This window comes from Hyla sarda, chromosome 9 (assembly GCF_029499605.1).
Source record: "Hyla sarda isolate aHylSar1 chromosome 9, aHylSar1.hap1, whole genome shotgun sequence".
NCBI lineage: Eukaryota > Metazoa > Chordata > Amphibia > Anura > Hylidae > Hyla > Hyla sarda.
The window spans coordinates 37,786,779-37,803,681 of record NC_079197.1 but is presented as its reverse complement, the minus strand read 5'-3'; the positions used below and the strand labels follow the sequence as shown (position 1 = coordinate 37,803,681).

Genomic DNA, 16,903 nt, shown 5'->3' with positions numbered 1-16,903 from the left:
GACTTTGTGAGCTTCAATTCACCCATCTATAGTTACCAGCACACACAAAAAAAAGTTGTAGAAAATTCACCCTCACGCCCCTGACAAATTCCTTCCATATTAGTTAACCTGGAGCCACTGGAATGCTTACTATAAAACTTTCCAAATGATAAAAGCTGATAGCCTATGATATCCTATGGCCTGCTGATAAATGACTACATATTGGTTCAGGTTGTTATATATGGTTAATGAGCTGATACATGAATAGAGAGGTGAATAGGAAATAACATCACTGCAGGGCAGCCCTTTGTGGACTCTGGGTCTCAGCCTGCCCTGCTGTTAGTTCTATGAAAGCCAGATGGTCACAGTTTTCATTGGCTTTAGCTAGATACATCAGCCTGATCCGAATGAGTAGTCACATAAAACATTTCACACAAGAGATGCTCTGTAAACTGATACACACTGTAATGGTTCCTCTAGGTTGAGTTCTGAGCTTAAACTACTCCAAAGAAAACAATGTAACCGTACTCTACTGTACGCTAGGTATTCCCAACGTGAGACAAAGGGATGAATTGTAGCTCTGACACTCCCACTGCTCCGGGTAAACCATCCATCCACTCCAGATTGTAAAACAATGACATGAGTAAAAGTGGTAACAAATAGACAGACATTACATGACTGCACACCATTGACTCTGTAATGCTCAAGTCAGAGACACAGTAAGATCCCATCTGTCCTTATGTTACAGTACTAAGCCTTGACTATATAGACAGTACATATGTAATCCTAATTAACACCATAGGAAAAAAAAAATGCTGGTCCCTTCCAAGTAACAGGGTTCATTTCCAACATATATATGTAGCCAGCAAATATTAACACCTACTATATTTGATGTGTAATATTCATACCTTCCCTTTTTAATTGTAATTCCGAGAATTTTCTCTTAACAAGGTGTAGGTGCGCAAATACAGAACATACTGATGGCCCCCACATTCCTAACTTTTTTTTTCCCCTTGGATACATTTCGTGGTAGGGTTATTGCATATGGAATATTAGTATGATCATAGGAACAAAGAAAGGAAGAGGGGGCGTGGGGGGGGGGGGGTTGATTTCGAGAAAATATACTTAAAACTCTAACAGATGCAGAATGCCCAAGAGATTTGATGAAGAAAGTGTATTGCTTGTCTGTGTCACTGTTTCAACAGCTGAGTCATTTGCATTTCTTAAATGTAACTTCATTTGCTGTCTCCTTACATGGTAAACTGCAAATACCTTTTGCATGTCTGTCCCACACTGGAAAGCTTAAGCAGCTCCAACTGGAAGCTGTTCCTTTAATAAAGAAAGGAAAGCCTGCCTTAAGGCATCCCATTACAAAGCAGTGAACGACGCACTAGGACTGGCAGCCTAACTATATAAAGCTTGAGCTGACTGCATGTGCTCAGCACTCAAGCCTCTTCCTACCAAGCATCTCACTCATTCAAGCACCTTACTCCTGTACCAAACTTTTATCCGAGCAGTAGGAGATACACTGGGCTCCCTCCCTGCGTACATCTAATGGCTGCGCTTTCTAGGACCTAATATATTGCTGTTTTTAAGGTAAGTCTTTATATCATTCACCTAAACGCACATGTTTGAATGAAAACTGTCATTCTTTTGACTGTTACATCAATTAGACAATTAACTTTATTTTAATTTTTACATTTTTTATTTAACTTTTATCTTAATATTGAATATGTTCTTATAGTTTCAGTCTTTTTCATTCATTTTTAGTTCACGTTTTAGGAATTCTTTCAGTTCTTTTTTGTGTAGTGACATGTCAATTAGAGGAAGTAATTTGTTCTTTATATATATATATATATATATATATATATATATATATATATATATATATATAAACAATAGATAAATTCAGCCTTGGACCCGCGCGGCTGCTATATTTTATGGTTTTCTATCCTTTTGTGATGCTGTATAATACCTACCTGTGACAAGTCCGCTGTGTGCATACTTTCTGGTGGAAATAAGTTTAATTAAAACAGCTTGACTTAAAGGTTTGTGAGAAGGACATTATTCCTTAGTTGTATACTCAGCAGAAAGCCTTTTACTAAAACAGGAGGGTGGCACTAATGCCTCTTCCAAGGCTGGCATTTAGATAAAAAGATCAGTCTCACTGGGGTGCAAAGTTGCTAAATGCTTTGGCATAATTGGGCGTACATGAATGACATTTTTCCAATTGAAATCCCTATACGCACCCTTCTCCATCACAGTACTTTTTAATCCAGGATTCAATGGACCGCAGGCTGTTCGGTCCAAATATGGCTAATAGGTGTTTCGCTCTTTTTTGCGAATAAAAAAATATGTCAACCCTATGAAACGTCTTAAGACGTTGATTGATGCTTTGTATGTTTCTCCAGTGGCTTGTCTGATATACTTGATCTCCATTGACTGATATGACAGTTCAGAATGCAGTTTGATGCTTTGTTCTGTGAGAATTACTAGCTGGCCCCAGGGCGCCTTGAAGAGATCTCCTCAGGTATACTTTCCAACAACAAAAAGTTCAGCTACTGTATATCAAGTAGTTTCTAAGAAGCAAACTCTGATCTTAGTTACCAGTGAGACTCTCCTGCTGCTAAGGACCTGAAATAAACTTTCCCCATTGTAAGTCCACAAAAAGTTTATACAAAGTTTAATAATCTCTGTATACAGAACAGGGTCACTTAGTCATGGATCTCATGTGGAAGCTATAAATCTCAATGAAAACATGCAGTGATGTGCTTGTACAAGTAAGAAAGCAGTGAGCAGCGCACAATGGGCAGACCACGCTGAACATCACTCCTACTTCCCTCATTCAAACTTATTTTTGGAATGCTCTCCTTGTGGTCCAGCTCTCCGAGCGATACAGTTGCAGTGTTGCTCTTACTGTTAATAGCCGGCTGGTCACTGACCCCCATTCCAGGTCTAGAATGCCACTCAATATCCTTTACCATTGCTTTTTTATAAATAAAGCATCTCTTCTCTTTCTTTCATGCCACGTGACTAGTCGTGGGGGATCAGGTTGCAACTTTTGTGTGCTGGATGCTGTTGCTTACCATGTGGGACAAAGACGTTGACCAGTTGTGAAGTCTTGGCTTGTTATTAACTAGAAAATAAATTATGTTCATGATATGATCTAATGGCAATGTGAATTATTGATATCAAGCTAAAACGAATCTGTAAATATGTGCAGATCAGGGATGTGGGTAGGAGGAGGCTTGTTGGATGTTGGGTGCTAATGGCGCCAACAAATAACTATGTATAGTCATGGTATTAAGATACAAGACTAAAGAAGTGAGTTGAATTTTTGCACTGTAAGAAAAGGTAACAATAACTTTAGAGAAAATGTATAAGTGTAAGAGGGCTGGCAGGGAAAGTGCCTCAAGTGCTGGGTGCCATAAATATATATATATATATATATATATATATATATATATATATACACTTAATCTCTTAATCTGAAGGTGAAGGAAAGCTTATCATTCACTGTAGGTAATTGTCTAATATATTGACACCCATCACATAGAACATTCAGATCTGCAGACTGTATGTTATAGAGCAGGAGGAGCTGAGCAGATTGATGGGAAAAGTTCCAGAATAACTTTTCATGTATTCATATAATTCTCTGCTCATTCTTCACCTGTAGTCATGTGGGCTTAGTGATTGACAGCTCTCTATATGCTCACTTAAAGTATCCCTGTCATTTAAAGAAAACTTCTGACATGTCGCATAGGCTTATTAAAAGTTTTTATTGGTCAGAGTCTCAGTACTGAGACCCCACCCATCAGGAAAACCAGAGTACCAGGCTCTACTCCCCAGCTTTCAGCAATCTTTGTCTCGCTGCTCCATTATAAGTCTATGGGGTAGCGAGGCAAAGATCACAGAGAGTCGGGGAGCATACCTGCTTCTTCTTCTAATTGGTGTAGGTCTCAACACTGAGACCCCCAACCCATAAAAATTTTTGACATGTCTTTGTGACATGACAAAAGTTTTTCTTTTAAATGACAGGGACACTTTAAACCCAGATGATGGTCAATCCCTGAGTAGGACCGCCTACATGACTACTGATCCCAGAGATTTACAATAATACATTTCCCACATATCTGTACATCAATCTGCTCAGCTCTTCCTGCTCTATAAAATGCCGCCTGCAGATTAAACTATATTTTTAACACCATAGGTTCCCTTTAAAGACTTTCTCCATCTATTTTTTATTTTTTTTATTTTTACAAAACATAGCTGATGGGGCAATAGGAGACAGAGGGAAAGGTGTAAATCAGGTCCTGACAACACTCATTGCCCCTTTTCTGCCCCTAAAGGGGTACTTCCGTGGAAAACCGTCCAGAGCAACATATGTTTGCTCTGGGGATTTTCTCGTGCTCTGGACAGTTCCTAAAATGGACAGCAGAGGTCAGCAGAGAGCACTATGGTCATGACATCATAGGAAATGCATTTATTTTTTGGATTTCTCTTTATTATACAGCCCTTAAAAAGTGCTGGAAATATTAAGATTTTTTAATAGAAGTAATTTACAAATATGTTTAACTTTCTGGTACCAGTTGATTTAAAAAAAAAAAATTTAAAATTTCCACGGTAGTACCCCTTTAAGCCATTACCTTTAGATAAAAGCCCAAGTATTGTAAAACAGACTGGTTGCTAGGGAAGTATTGCTTGACAACTCAGTTGAGGAGTGTTTCACTGTCAGACATGGCTTAGTTGATGTGATAAAAGCTTGGCACCAAACTGCCTACTGAGTAAAACAAGATTTGCTATGCAGCCGCCATGCCATCCATTGCCTTAAATGAAATTGAGGATGAGACTTATTACAGAATCAGTGATAATGTGAACATTTCTTGTGTATTACAATAATGCGTGACTTTGGTCTCCTTGTGGTTTTCCAGATTTTGTAAAACTAGCAAGTAGTAGCAGTTTCACTGTAGTTTTGTAACAACTTGAGAGCCACAAGTTGAAGACCTAATGGGACCTTTTTGTAAATTTCGGTCTATAATTTGTTGACAGAAAATGAATAGCATTCTATCTTTTTTGTTGTCATTTTTTTATTGTATGCATATCCAGTTGGTCATCTCTTGACTTTTCAGACCAAAAATCTAATCTAATATAGAAGAAAAAACAAATCTCAATGACCCAGATTTATCAAACTGTGTGAGAGAAAAAGTGGAGTGATTTTCCAACAGCAGCCAATCACAGCTCAGCTTTCACTTTACCACAGCTCGTTAGCTGGACTGTGATTGGCTGCTGTGGGAAAATCCCTCCACTTTTTCTCTCACACAATTTGATAAATCTAGGCAAATAAGAATAGCATCTAGGAATAGTCACATAGATTTTCTTCATGAGGTATGCGGGACATTTAAATAGCTCACATTATTAAAGGGGTACTCTGACCATAGACATCTTATCCCTTATCCAAAGGATAGAGGTTAAGATGTCCTAATCCCTGGGGGGAGGGGGCACCCGCTGCTGGGACCCCCATGATCTCCGTGCAGCTCCCACATTCTATGCCCGGCTGCTGCTCCAGTCTCGAAAACCTCTGTGTTTCCAGAACTGGAAACATAACATCATGCCACGCCCCCTCGCGACGTCACACTACACTCCCTCCATTCATGTCTACACCCCCTACTATAGACATGAAGGGTGGGGGGGGCACATGTCTCCAGTCCCGGAAACATAGCGTTTTCCGAGACTGGAGCAGCAGCCTTGCATAGAATTCAGGTGCTGCATGGAGATCGCAGGTGTTCCCAGAGGCGGTCCCCCCTCGATCAGACACCTTATCCCCTATCCTCTGGATAGGGAATAAGATGTCTAGGGCTGGAATACCCCTTTAAACACATATACATGATGGGGTATCTGTACATCCTGGGGGAGGGGGAATTAGACAACCTGTCATATTATATATGATATCAATGTCCGTATGAGACAAGTCTAAATAATGAGAATAGTTCCAGGACACCCGGGGAGTCAGGACACCAGGGGCAGTAGTCCAGTTCTGTCCAGATGTGGCCTATATATCCTTGGATATGGACTTCGCTGTCTCAGTGATGCGTTGTCTCAGGATGTTCAGATCTTATGGCTGTAAATGTGAGTTTTTCAAGATTTCTCTCTTGGTGTATTAGAGTTTGTTGTCATATTTAGCTAAAGATCCATGAATTGTATAATAAAAAGTTGCAATAAACTATTTTTATTAAGGCAGGATATGGAGTTCTTTTGTGCAATAAACTGGATTACCACCCCACTCCTGGTAAATGTATAGCATCAATATGACCCCAATGGGTTTAGAAGCAGTCATTCAGGGAACAGGGACTCTTTTAGCCATGTCATCATATTTGATGTTTATCTCGTAACCAAGTGTTCCAGTTTCATATACTGAACAGTACATGGAAATAAAAGCAACTTTTCTGTGTTTCCAAAGTTTTTGGGGCTTTTCCTCAGTACGGTCATTTTGATGACACTAGAAAAAAAGCAAGGTGGAAAATTTATCAAAACCTGTGCAGAGGAAAAGTAGACCAGTTGCCCATAACAACCAATCATATTGCTCCTTTTATTTATCAGAGGCCTTTTTAAATGTAAAAGAAGCAATCTGATTGGTTGCTATGGGCAACTGTGTTTTCCTCTACACAGGTTTTGATAAATCTTCCCTAAGGACTTTTTCTTTTGCATAAATATTTTACTCTTCTTTCACCTACATAACCCTAGGGCTATAACACAAATATAAAATGTTGTGTTATGACATATTATATAGACCCTTGGAAAATTGTGCATCTGAAGTCATAAAAATATTTAAGTATTCTATTGTTTTGTTGTCTGTAATGATTGGACTACAAACATTGTACTGTATGCGGGGGAGGGATACTGTGTGAACGACATCTTTAGTCTGACACACTTCTTCATTGTCCAGTCATGGGAAAACACTAAAAACCTAAATAGGCATGGATGTCTCCACTGGATACCAGTCATACACAATGTTTATACAGTGACCCCCTCGACCTACGATGGCCCCGACATATGATAATTTCAACATGCGATGGTCTCTCAGAGGCCATCGCATGTTGAAGGCAGCATCAACATTCAATGCTTTTGTATGTCGGGGCCATCGCATAAACGGCTATCCGGCAGCGCAGACTGCTTCAGCTGCCACCGGATAGCCATTTACGGTGCCCCGTGTGGTCCGCTGAAGATCACTTACCTGTCCTCGGGGCTCCGGCGCGTCATCTTCGGGATCCCCTGCATCGTCGGCGCTCTCCATCATCGTCATCACGTCGCTGCGTACGCCGTCCCGTCATCCAATATGAGTGGCGTGCGTAGCGACGTGATGGTGGCGACGGAGAGCGAAGATGCTGGGGAAGCAGAGGCCAGACGCGGTGACAGCAATGGAGGGCGACATCCAGCGCAGCGGTAACGAACGGTGATGGTCCGGAGCGGCCGGGACTGGTGAGTACAACTTCCTATACCAATGGTCTTCAACCTGCGGACCTCCAGATGTTGCAAAACTACAACTCCCAGCATGCCGGACAGCCGTTGGCTGTCCGGGCATGCTGGGTGTTGTAGTTTTGCAACATCTGGAGGTCCGCAGGTTGTAGACCACTGTCCTATACTTCACATTGCAAGGATCCCTCAACATACGATGGTTTCAACAAACAATGGTCCATTTGGAACGGATTACCATTGTATGTTGAGGGGCCACTGTATACAGCAGTGTATAATTCATCTAAAGCAGTTCCAGAATGCCAAAAACCACGAAGAATTGCTCAGTTCTACCTTCTTGCACCTTCTGTTGGCCCATTGTCTTTATCAACCTCAACCCTTTTTTTAGCTTCTTACTCCATTCTACTTTTTTCTCTCTTTTTTTTTCTTTCTTACTCTTAGAGTTCCTTCTGTTATTTTAAAGGAAGTGTGAAATGTGGTTCTCAAAGCCACAAAGAGGAGAATGATCTATCTTCCTCCGACAGTTCTGATTCCTCCTTTCCATGTTGTTTTGGGCCATTTTAAAGGGGTACTCCAGTGTAAAAGATTATTTTTTTTTTTTTTAAATCAACTGGTGCCAGAAAAATAAACAGATTTGTAAATTACTTCTATTAAAAAATCTTTACCCTTCCAGTAATTTTTAGCAGCTGTAAACTACAGAGGAAGTTCTTTTCTTTTTGGATTTCTTTTCTGTCTGCCCACAGTGCTTTCTGTTGACACCTCTGTTAGTGTCAGTAACTGTCCAGAGCAGCATAGGTTTGCAATGGGGATTTTCTCCTGCTCTAGACAGTTCCTGATACGGGCATCAGGTGTCAGCAGAGAGCACTGAGGACAAGACAAAAAAGTCATTTAAAAATCTGTTTAACTTTCTGGCACCAGTTGACTTAAAAAAAATTGCCACTGGAGTACCCCTTTAATATTAAAAGGGTATTCCAGGAAAAAACTTTTTTTTTTTACATATCAACTGGCTCCAGAAAGTTAAACAGATTTGTAAATTACTTCTATTAAAAAATCTTAATCCTTTCAGTACTTATGAGCTTCTGAAGTTAAGGTTGTTCTCGTCTGTCTAAGTTCTCTCTGATGACAAGTGTCGGGAAACACCCAGTTTAGAAGAGGTTTGCTATGGGGATTTGCTTCTAAACTGGGCGTTTCCTGAGACACGTGTCATCAGAGAGCACTTAGACAGAAAAGAACAACCTTAACTCCAGAAGCTCATAAGTACTGAAAGGATTAAGATTTTTTAATAGAAGTAATTTACAAATCTGTTTAACTTTCTGGAGCCAGTTGATATTTAAAAAAAAAAAAGTTTTTTCCTGGATAACCCCTTTAACTTTACCAAAAAATGTTTATTGTCAAGAAGAGTTAGGCATACAAAATGCATTGAGATACCATGGAAAATATGTATCTAAATTCTAATAAATGAAGTAAAATTAATAGCATAGACTATGAGCAAGAATAGTTTGGCTCCATTATAGGCATTATGATAAAGCACAAGTAGGAATAGTCAGTCTTTGGCAATGAGCCACCTAACTACTTCAGTCTTTATCCTGGAATCTAAATCTACCTACAACTCCATCCAAACAAAAACATTTTTGGGATTGAGTATGTCATCTATACATATGGGTGTAAATGTTTCTGGAAATGTTCAAGGCTGGAAATATGTAAGATAAGATAGTGATCATGGGGGTTGAGACATTTCTGGACTTTCTGTCAGAAACTCCATTGAGCACTACATTAAGACTTGCTTCAGCCTGAATATTGTTACCACTGAGTGGCAGCTAGGCAACTTGACCTCTCCACTGTCTTCTTTTTCAGCTCTCCTGGATTAGGTTACAGCTCTTTTTCTGGGCCTCTGTCTAAAATATTGCAACCTAATAAATCCACATTTTGGTATGTGACCATAACAAACACTTCATTAAAGAGGCTATCCCGGAAAAAACGTTATATATACATACATATCAAAGTTGAACTGATTTGTAAATTACTTCTATTAAAAAATCTTAATCCTTTCAGTACTTATGAGCTGCCGAAGTGGAGTTGTTCTTTTCTGTCTAAGTGCTCTCTGATGACATCTGTCTTGAGAACTGTCCAGAGTAGAAGCAAATCCCCATAGCAAACCTCTTCTACTCTGTGCAGTTCCCGAGACAAGTAGAGATGTCAGAAGAGAGCACTGTTGCCAGACAGAAAACAACAACTCAATTTCAGCAACTGATAATTATTGGAAGAATTAAGATTTTTTAATAGAAGTAATTTACAAATCTGTCATGCCCCCTCCCATAGACTTGCATTGAGGGGCGAGTGTGATGTCACACGAGGGCAGAGTTGTGACATCACGATCTTCCATCCCGATGGTCAAGATGGACTCAGCCTGAGGACCTCCAGCGGTTCCGGAAGCCGCTACAGGTGGGTGCTGTATGGTAGATCCAGGGGGTCCCCTGCAGCGGGCCCCCGGCAATCTGACATCTTATCCCCTATCCTTTGGATAGGGGATAAGATGTCTAGGGGTGAAGTACCCCTTTTAGACATTCATACTCCACTGGGAATACTCCCATTCAGTTTTTTGCTTGCCTTCCGGTTCCATGCCGATGGGCCTCTCTGCAACCAACCAACAACTATGAAACAGCTGTCTACAGATGGGTCACTTCCCATTTCTGGGAGAGTTTCTGGCCTGGCTTATATTAAATGTTCTAAGGCTTCTAAAAAGAGTTAAACATTGAGGTGAAGGCAATGCTGCCTCCAAGAAGCAGTGTCAGGGAGCTGCTTTCCATTGCATGAATGGCCTATCAGTCTTCACACATCCTTATAGTGCTCTACTCAGAAAGAAAACACAACCCCTTTGGTTCTGCATCTTGGGAACAATTTTTCTTAAAACTTATGGAATGAACATCAAAATTTGAGTACATCAAATAGATGATTCCATTACTGAGCAAGATAAGGAACTGAACCGTACATGTTTGCGATTACCATAGGGCGTAGGATTATTTGTGGGGTGTAGCCGCTACTAATTAAAATAAAACCATACAACATATAGGCACTTTGTATATACCCTTTCATCAGTCTCCCAACATGCTCATCCACTTTACTACAGCTCTAGAGAACATTGCATAAGCATTAGCTTAGTCCCGCAAGTGTCTGCAAGTTGTATCCCTAAGGCATGAAAACCAGAGCTAACTTTGTTTGAACAGCTGATCCACCTTCCTTTTAAGAGCTTGTTTTGTAAGACCAGAAAATACAGTAGCACATAGTTATAGACGCCTAATCTTCCTTTATATATATCATATTTCTCTCTGCTAAATTTGTCAGAAATCTCTTTGACATGGAGGACAAGTGTATATATGTTCAGCTCTCAACCTTAACATTCAAGGAGAGTGACGTTAAATGCTTTTGTGCAGTCATTTGCAGACATAATGTATTTCTGTATAACCTGAAATAACCATTTATGACATCTACTTGAAAGGAGAAGGAACTTCTGGAAAAAAAGGAATTAACTGTGAATGGGGATTCTATAACAAATGTTTCTGCCACTGGGAGCAAAGCAGCAAGTGGAAATGGAAAGAGTCATTTCACAGATGAAGCTTCACGACTTGGAAGGAAGCAGGAGTTTCTGGGTGTGTGATGTCTTTGGCCTGGTAGCACCTTCCAGGAATGCTTCTTATTTCCCATGCAGTAAGCAGAACGCTTGCCCATTATAGAGATGCCCACATTGTTACAAGCCAGATGGGCAAAACTACCTGATTCAACAGTTTTTTTTCCTTTTTAAGGACAAGTCTACTATTTAAGAAAGTGTGAGCTTGTTTGAATTATACTGTTCTCTGCATTTATGAACAAGACAGATCTTTCAAAAAGGAAGGGATTTTCTCCTAGGCGCTTAGGGCATGTACGGTGCATATGAACAGCTCTATTTAATAGGGCACTGCTATCTGAGGGCACAGAATGGAAGAATATGGGAGGTTCTCTTATATAGTCAGAAACATAGTTTTAATTACTGGATAGATAAGAAGAGGCCCTGCTGTGACTACAAGGGGGAAGGTAGGAAGACACTGCTATGACATCAAAGGAAAGAGGGATGGAGGCACTGATGAAAAGTAGGAAACTGGACGAAAACTGGCATAGCTCTGAACGGTGACCACTATTGCCACAACATCAAGCCCACAGGGGAAATGACACAGTGGTCAGGCGGCCCCACTGCTGCCCAACTAAACTCCAGCTCTGGGCCATGCCACCTCACAGACAAAGCAACGCAGCAACAATAGTCTCCGCAAATAACCCAACAAGTGTGAACACTTACCAAATGTTCCCTGCCAGAGGGCTGGAAGAATGCTAAGAGAAATCCTGGTGTGGTGCTGTGTGTAAGGCATTGTTGCTGTGGTGCTTTGGTGGTCACCGCCCATCGGTAGACTAGTTTCAGTTCAGTAACCCACACTTCTCAGGTGGCCTTGACGCAGCTAGTGGGCTTACACAACTTGATCAAAAGGTATGAAACTATGGTGAAAAACAATTAGATCATTTTACAAGTTGTGGATGTACGGTCATGTTCAGTTTCTCAATTTTTTTTTGTTAAACTTACATCTATAAATTTATGGTGATTGATACCCATTCCAAATGAGTAAAGATATGGGTTTCAATACGGTATTTTTATTCTGAATTCTGCTTACTCTTTGAATATTGGTAGTGAATAGAGATGAGCGAACTTACAGTAAATTCGATTCGTCACGAACTTCTCGGCAGTTGATGGCTTTTCCTGCGTAAATTAGTTCAGCCTTCAGGTGCTCCGGTGGGCTGGAAAAGGTGGATACATTCCTAGGAAAGAGTCTCCTAGGACTGTATCCACCTTTTCCAGCCCACGGGAGCACCTGAAAGATGAACTAAATTATGCTGGAAAAGTCATCAACTGCCGAGCCGAGAAGTTTGTGATGAATCAAATTTACTGTAAGTTCGCTCATCTCTAGTAGTGAAGGTAGTGATCCTGAGTTACAGTCCATGTTATAGTCCAGAGCTGTACTCTAAGTTCTGCTTACTTAATAATGTCCAGTATTCATAGCTATTGAGACTTATCTAATAATGACCAATATAAAGCAACTCAACTGACTGTTTAAATAAATAAAGCAATTTAGAAAGTTAGAAGAAAAAGTATGGGGTAATCAAAGCAGACCGTGCGGTTTATTGTATCAAGCACGCAGAACAACAATGAGGCATGGTGGTGATGCGTTTCGGTCGATGGCACCCGGCCTTACTCATACCTCATTGTTGTTCTGCGTGCTTGATACAATAAACCACATGATCTGCTTTGATTACACCATGCTGAACTTCCATTTTTTTCTTCTATCTTGTCTTCGGTGAGGTCTGCACCTGTCCAGGTCACGGATGGTCGTCCTGGGTGAGCTGACCACTACTTCCTCTTTGTAAATTTAAAAAGATGGAATTTGTTATAGATTATATTTGTCTATTAACTGAAAAATAAAGCTAAAATGTAGATGAACTAGTTAAAGGAAATCTATCATCCGTATCACCCACACTAACCTGTTATACAGGCTTGTGGTGCGGATGACACTGATCAAAATGATACTTACCCCGTCCTGATCCATTGCTGGGTTCCGCAATTATTCTGCTTTTTTTTTTTTTGTAATGAGTTACTTGGGGCATGCGCAGAGTTACAGTCGCTTCCTCGGGCATGGTGATGTCACTGCTGCTGGGTCGATGCCCTAAATATTCATATTACACCCTCCATACTGACTCTTTCTCTGACATCACTGCTGCTGGGTAGGGGCTCAGCCCGGCTCATCAATATTCATATTCCCCCCTTCCCGCTCGTGCTCTCTCTGACACAGCGGCACATGCGAGAGCGATCGGGGAGGGGGGAATATGAATATTGATGAGCCGGGCCGAGCGCTAACCCAGCAGTAGTGATGTCACCGTGCCCTGAGAAGCAAGAGTAGCCCCCCCCTCCCCCCATGCCTCAAGCAGCTCATTAGCATAACAAGAAAAATTGGAATAATGGCGAAACGCAGCATTGGTTCGGGACGAGGTAAGTATAGTTTTGATCAGTGTCCCCACACTACAAGCCTGTATAACAGCTTTGTGCGGGTGATACAGATGACAGAATCCCTTTAAAGAGAAAGTTTCAATAACTTTCTGAAGGTCAGCCGACATTCCTCAGTGCTATTTATTAACTCTTTACATTCTGGAGTTATTAAGTCTAGTTCATGCATCCATAAATATTTTGAATGGTATTTATTTTGAATGAAAACATGACAAAAAAAAAGTCTTCCTATTAATGGTACACAGACAGTGCCTTATGGAATGGTCGATCTGCCTAAGACCTTCCTCGGTATGCAGCCATATCCCTAACTATCACTCACATTTGACTTTGAAGTTGCAGAGGTCCCAGAATAAAAATGCCTCACATAGCCTGAATACTGAAGAGCAAATTGACAAATGAAAACTAGGTTTTTGACACCTACCTAAAACTAAGAATACTATGATGATATAATATAGTGATATTATATTTCCACGTTTAGCAGCCATTTGTGGTCCTACTTAGAAACACACTAAGCCAGAAGATTAAAAGTTTGGACAACTGTAAGGAGCACATTCACGCTCATACTATCTACAAGTGACAGCTAGGTGGGTGGCCCAGAACAATCAATAAAGTGACAGTGTTTATCTTTCTTGTCTTGGCCATACATGGTGGAAAGTCCACCTGTGGGTATTTTCAACTCATAGAGGAGATGTCCTAAGGCTATTCTCAGTGCTTCTCATTTGCAGAAGAGTTTGACAGTTCCCTTCATATGAAACAGCCTGATCAAAATGTAAGACTTCAAAGGATTGTCCCACCGTTAAAGGGGTACTCCTGTGAAAAACTATTTTTTTTTAATCAACCTCTTTGTAAATTAGTTTGTAAATTACTTCTATTTAAAAATCTTAACACTTTCAGTACTTATCAGCTGCTGTATGCTACAGAGGAAGTTGAGTTGTTCTTTTCTGTCTGATCCACAGTACTCTCTGCTGACACCTCTGTCCATGTCAGGAACTGTCTAGAGTAGGAGCAAATACCTATAGCAAACTTATCCTGCTCAGAACAGTTCATGACATGGACAGAGATGCCAGCAGTGAGCACTGTGTCAGACAGAAAAGAACAACTCAACTTCCTCTGTAGCATACAGCAGCTGATAAGTACTGGAAGGGTTAAAATTTTTAAATAGAAGTTATTTAAAAATCTGTTTAACTTTCTGGCAGCAGTTGATTTATAAAAAAAAAAAAAAAAGTTTTACAGTGGCGTACACCTTTAAACTGTGGCCCTTTAGATGTTGCAGAACTTCAACTCCCAGTATGCCCGGACAGCCGTTGGCTGTCCGGGCATGCTGGGGGTTGAAGTTTTGCAACATCTGGAGGGACACAGTTTGAGACCACTGGTAAGCTAAAGAAATGCCAGAAACAGCCAAGACGATGACAAGGACTGACCAAACAAAACAAATTAATTTTTTTACATTTTATTAAAATAAAAAATTTAATCAAAAATCAATTCAAAACAAAAATAAAACACAATCTTAATATATCTCCAAATACAGGTTGCATGTGATACAGTATTCCAAGTGATCCCACACTTCCTTCCACGTGAATATTTCAGTTTTGTGAGTCAGGCATACTTAAATGCATTACATTATCCACACATTCAATGATGGGCGCATGATGACAGATCTAGCTCCAATACAGTATTTCTATTATTATATTACATTGCTTCTACATAACAATCACTCTTGCCATTTTCAAAACACAAGAAAACACTTTCTGTCCTTGAGTAGGTGGCACTTAAAAAGGAAAAGATTATAATACAGAAAACATAATCAGCAATGACTGGCTGATACATAGGTTCAGAAATAATACATACACAGGAATACAAAAAGGTTTCCATAAGGCCCAACGATAAAAAGATGTATGGGGGAGATTCATCAAAACCTGTGTAGAGGAAGAGTGGTACGGTGGCCCATGGCAACCAATCAGATTTCTTTTTTCATTTTTAAATAGACCTGTGAAAAATAAAAGAAGCCATCTGACTGGTTGCCATGGGCAACTGCCCCACTCTTCCTCTACACAGGTTTTGATAAATCTCAGCCATATATCCCAATAAGCAATGGAAAAGCCAAAAGACTCAGGGAGATTTATCAAAACTTGTCCAGAGGAAAAGTTGTCCAGTTGCCCATAGCAACCAATCAGATTTCTTCTTTCATTTTTCACAGGCCTTTTCAAAAATGAAAGAAGTGATCTGATTGGTTGCTATGGACAACTCAGCAGCAACTTTTCCTCTGGACAGCTCTTGATTAATCTCCCCGAGTCTTATTGCTTTTCCATTGCTTATTGGGATATATGAGATTTATCAAAACCTGTGTAGAGGAATCGTGGTACAGATGCCCATGGCAACAAGTCAGATCTGAATGGGCGACAGTAGCAAAAGAAGATGGTATAGAAGTACCCTAATAGGAAAAGTGTTCCTATGAGACCTGTGTTTGTATTCTAGTGCCCAACACTGTGTTTGCTCTGCGCCCAACAAAAACTTAGGCTTGTGTAAACATTTAGCAACTTTTCACAGTCTACACCTAGTGTAAAAGTCTAAAATGAAGAAGATATTTATATAAAATCTCTCTGGGAAAATGTGATATTTGTCAGTGATTGTGGAAAACAGGAGGTGTCCAATGGCATCACTGATATGGGCTAAGGTGGTTATCCCTCTAGAGGTGCCATTAGATAAGTCAGTGTTAGGACAGAACTCTTATGTATGGGGTACATTACTCATTCTCAATGGGCATAGTCGGCAGTCTCCCCAAAGTTAGCCCAGCCAAAATAAGGGGATAAGTAGTAAGTTGTAGTGCAGTTAACGTGCTTCATGCATCATAGAAATATTAAGAATAGAGGTTTCCTTCTCAACCCAAAGTATGGAACCATGAACACACCAACATCTTTTTATTCGGTCCATTACAGTAGCTCTATTGTAGGTTAGTAGACATGAACAACCTAAGCAATTGGGAAATACAGTATATGGGCCACTGATGAGTCCAAATGAACCTTATGAGTACCTTAATGGGTACTGTAATGGGAACCGTAATGGGAAAATTACAGAATATGTATTGGATTTTAGGGTGAAGGAGCATTTTAGTCACTGCTACTCCACGTAAAATGGCCACATTTTACTGACTGTATTCTGACCACAATACTTTTGCATATCAACTGAACCAAATATAGATCAACAGCAGAGCCAGTTTTGGACCAGACTTTTGCTGAAAGAATCAAAACATGATGTATGTATTATGGCCATGGCTAACCTAAGCCTGGTCAATCCAGCTTTCACTAAAAAGAAGTAATTTTCTTTCCTTATCAATAGTGTTGATCAGACCATAAAAATTTTATTTCTATCTTAAGA

At 40.2% G+C, this 16,903-nt stretch overlaps 1 protein-coding gene across 2 annotated transcripts in view; it reads left to right on the top strand.

The window, feature by feature from the left end:
* Positions 1 to 1,350: 1,350 nt before the first annotated feature.
* Positions 1,351 to 16,903, top strand: part of TNC (tenascin C) — a 112,660-nt gene continuing 97,107 nt past the window's right edge. Inside the window, exon 1 of one of the 2 annotated variants that reach the window (XM_056541209.1) lies at positions 1,351 to 1,575. The gene's annotated coding sequence lies outside the window, so the exon portion shown is untranslated. The remainder of the gene's footprint in view (positions 1,576 to 16,903) is intronic. The other variant, XM_056541210.1, reaches the window with a different exon arrangement.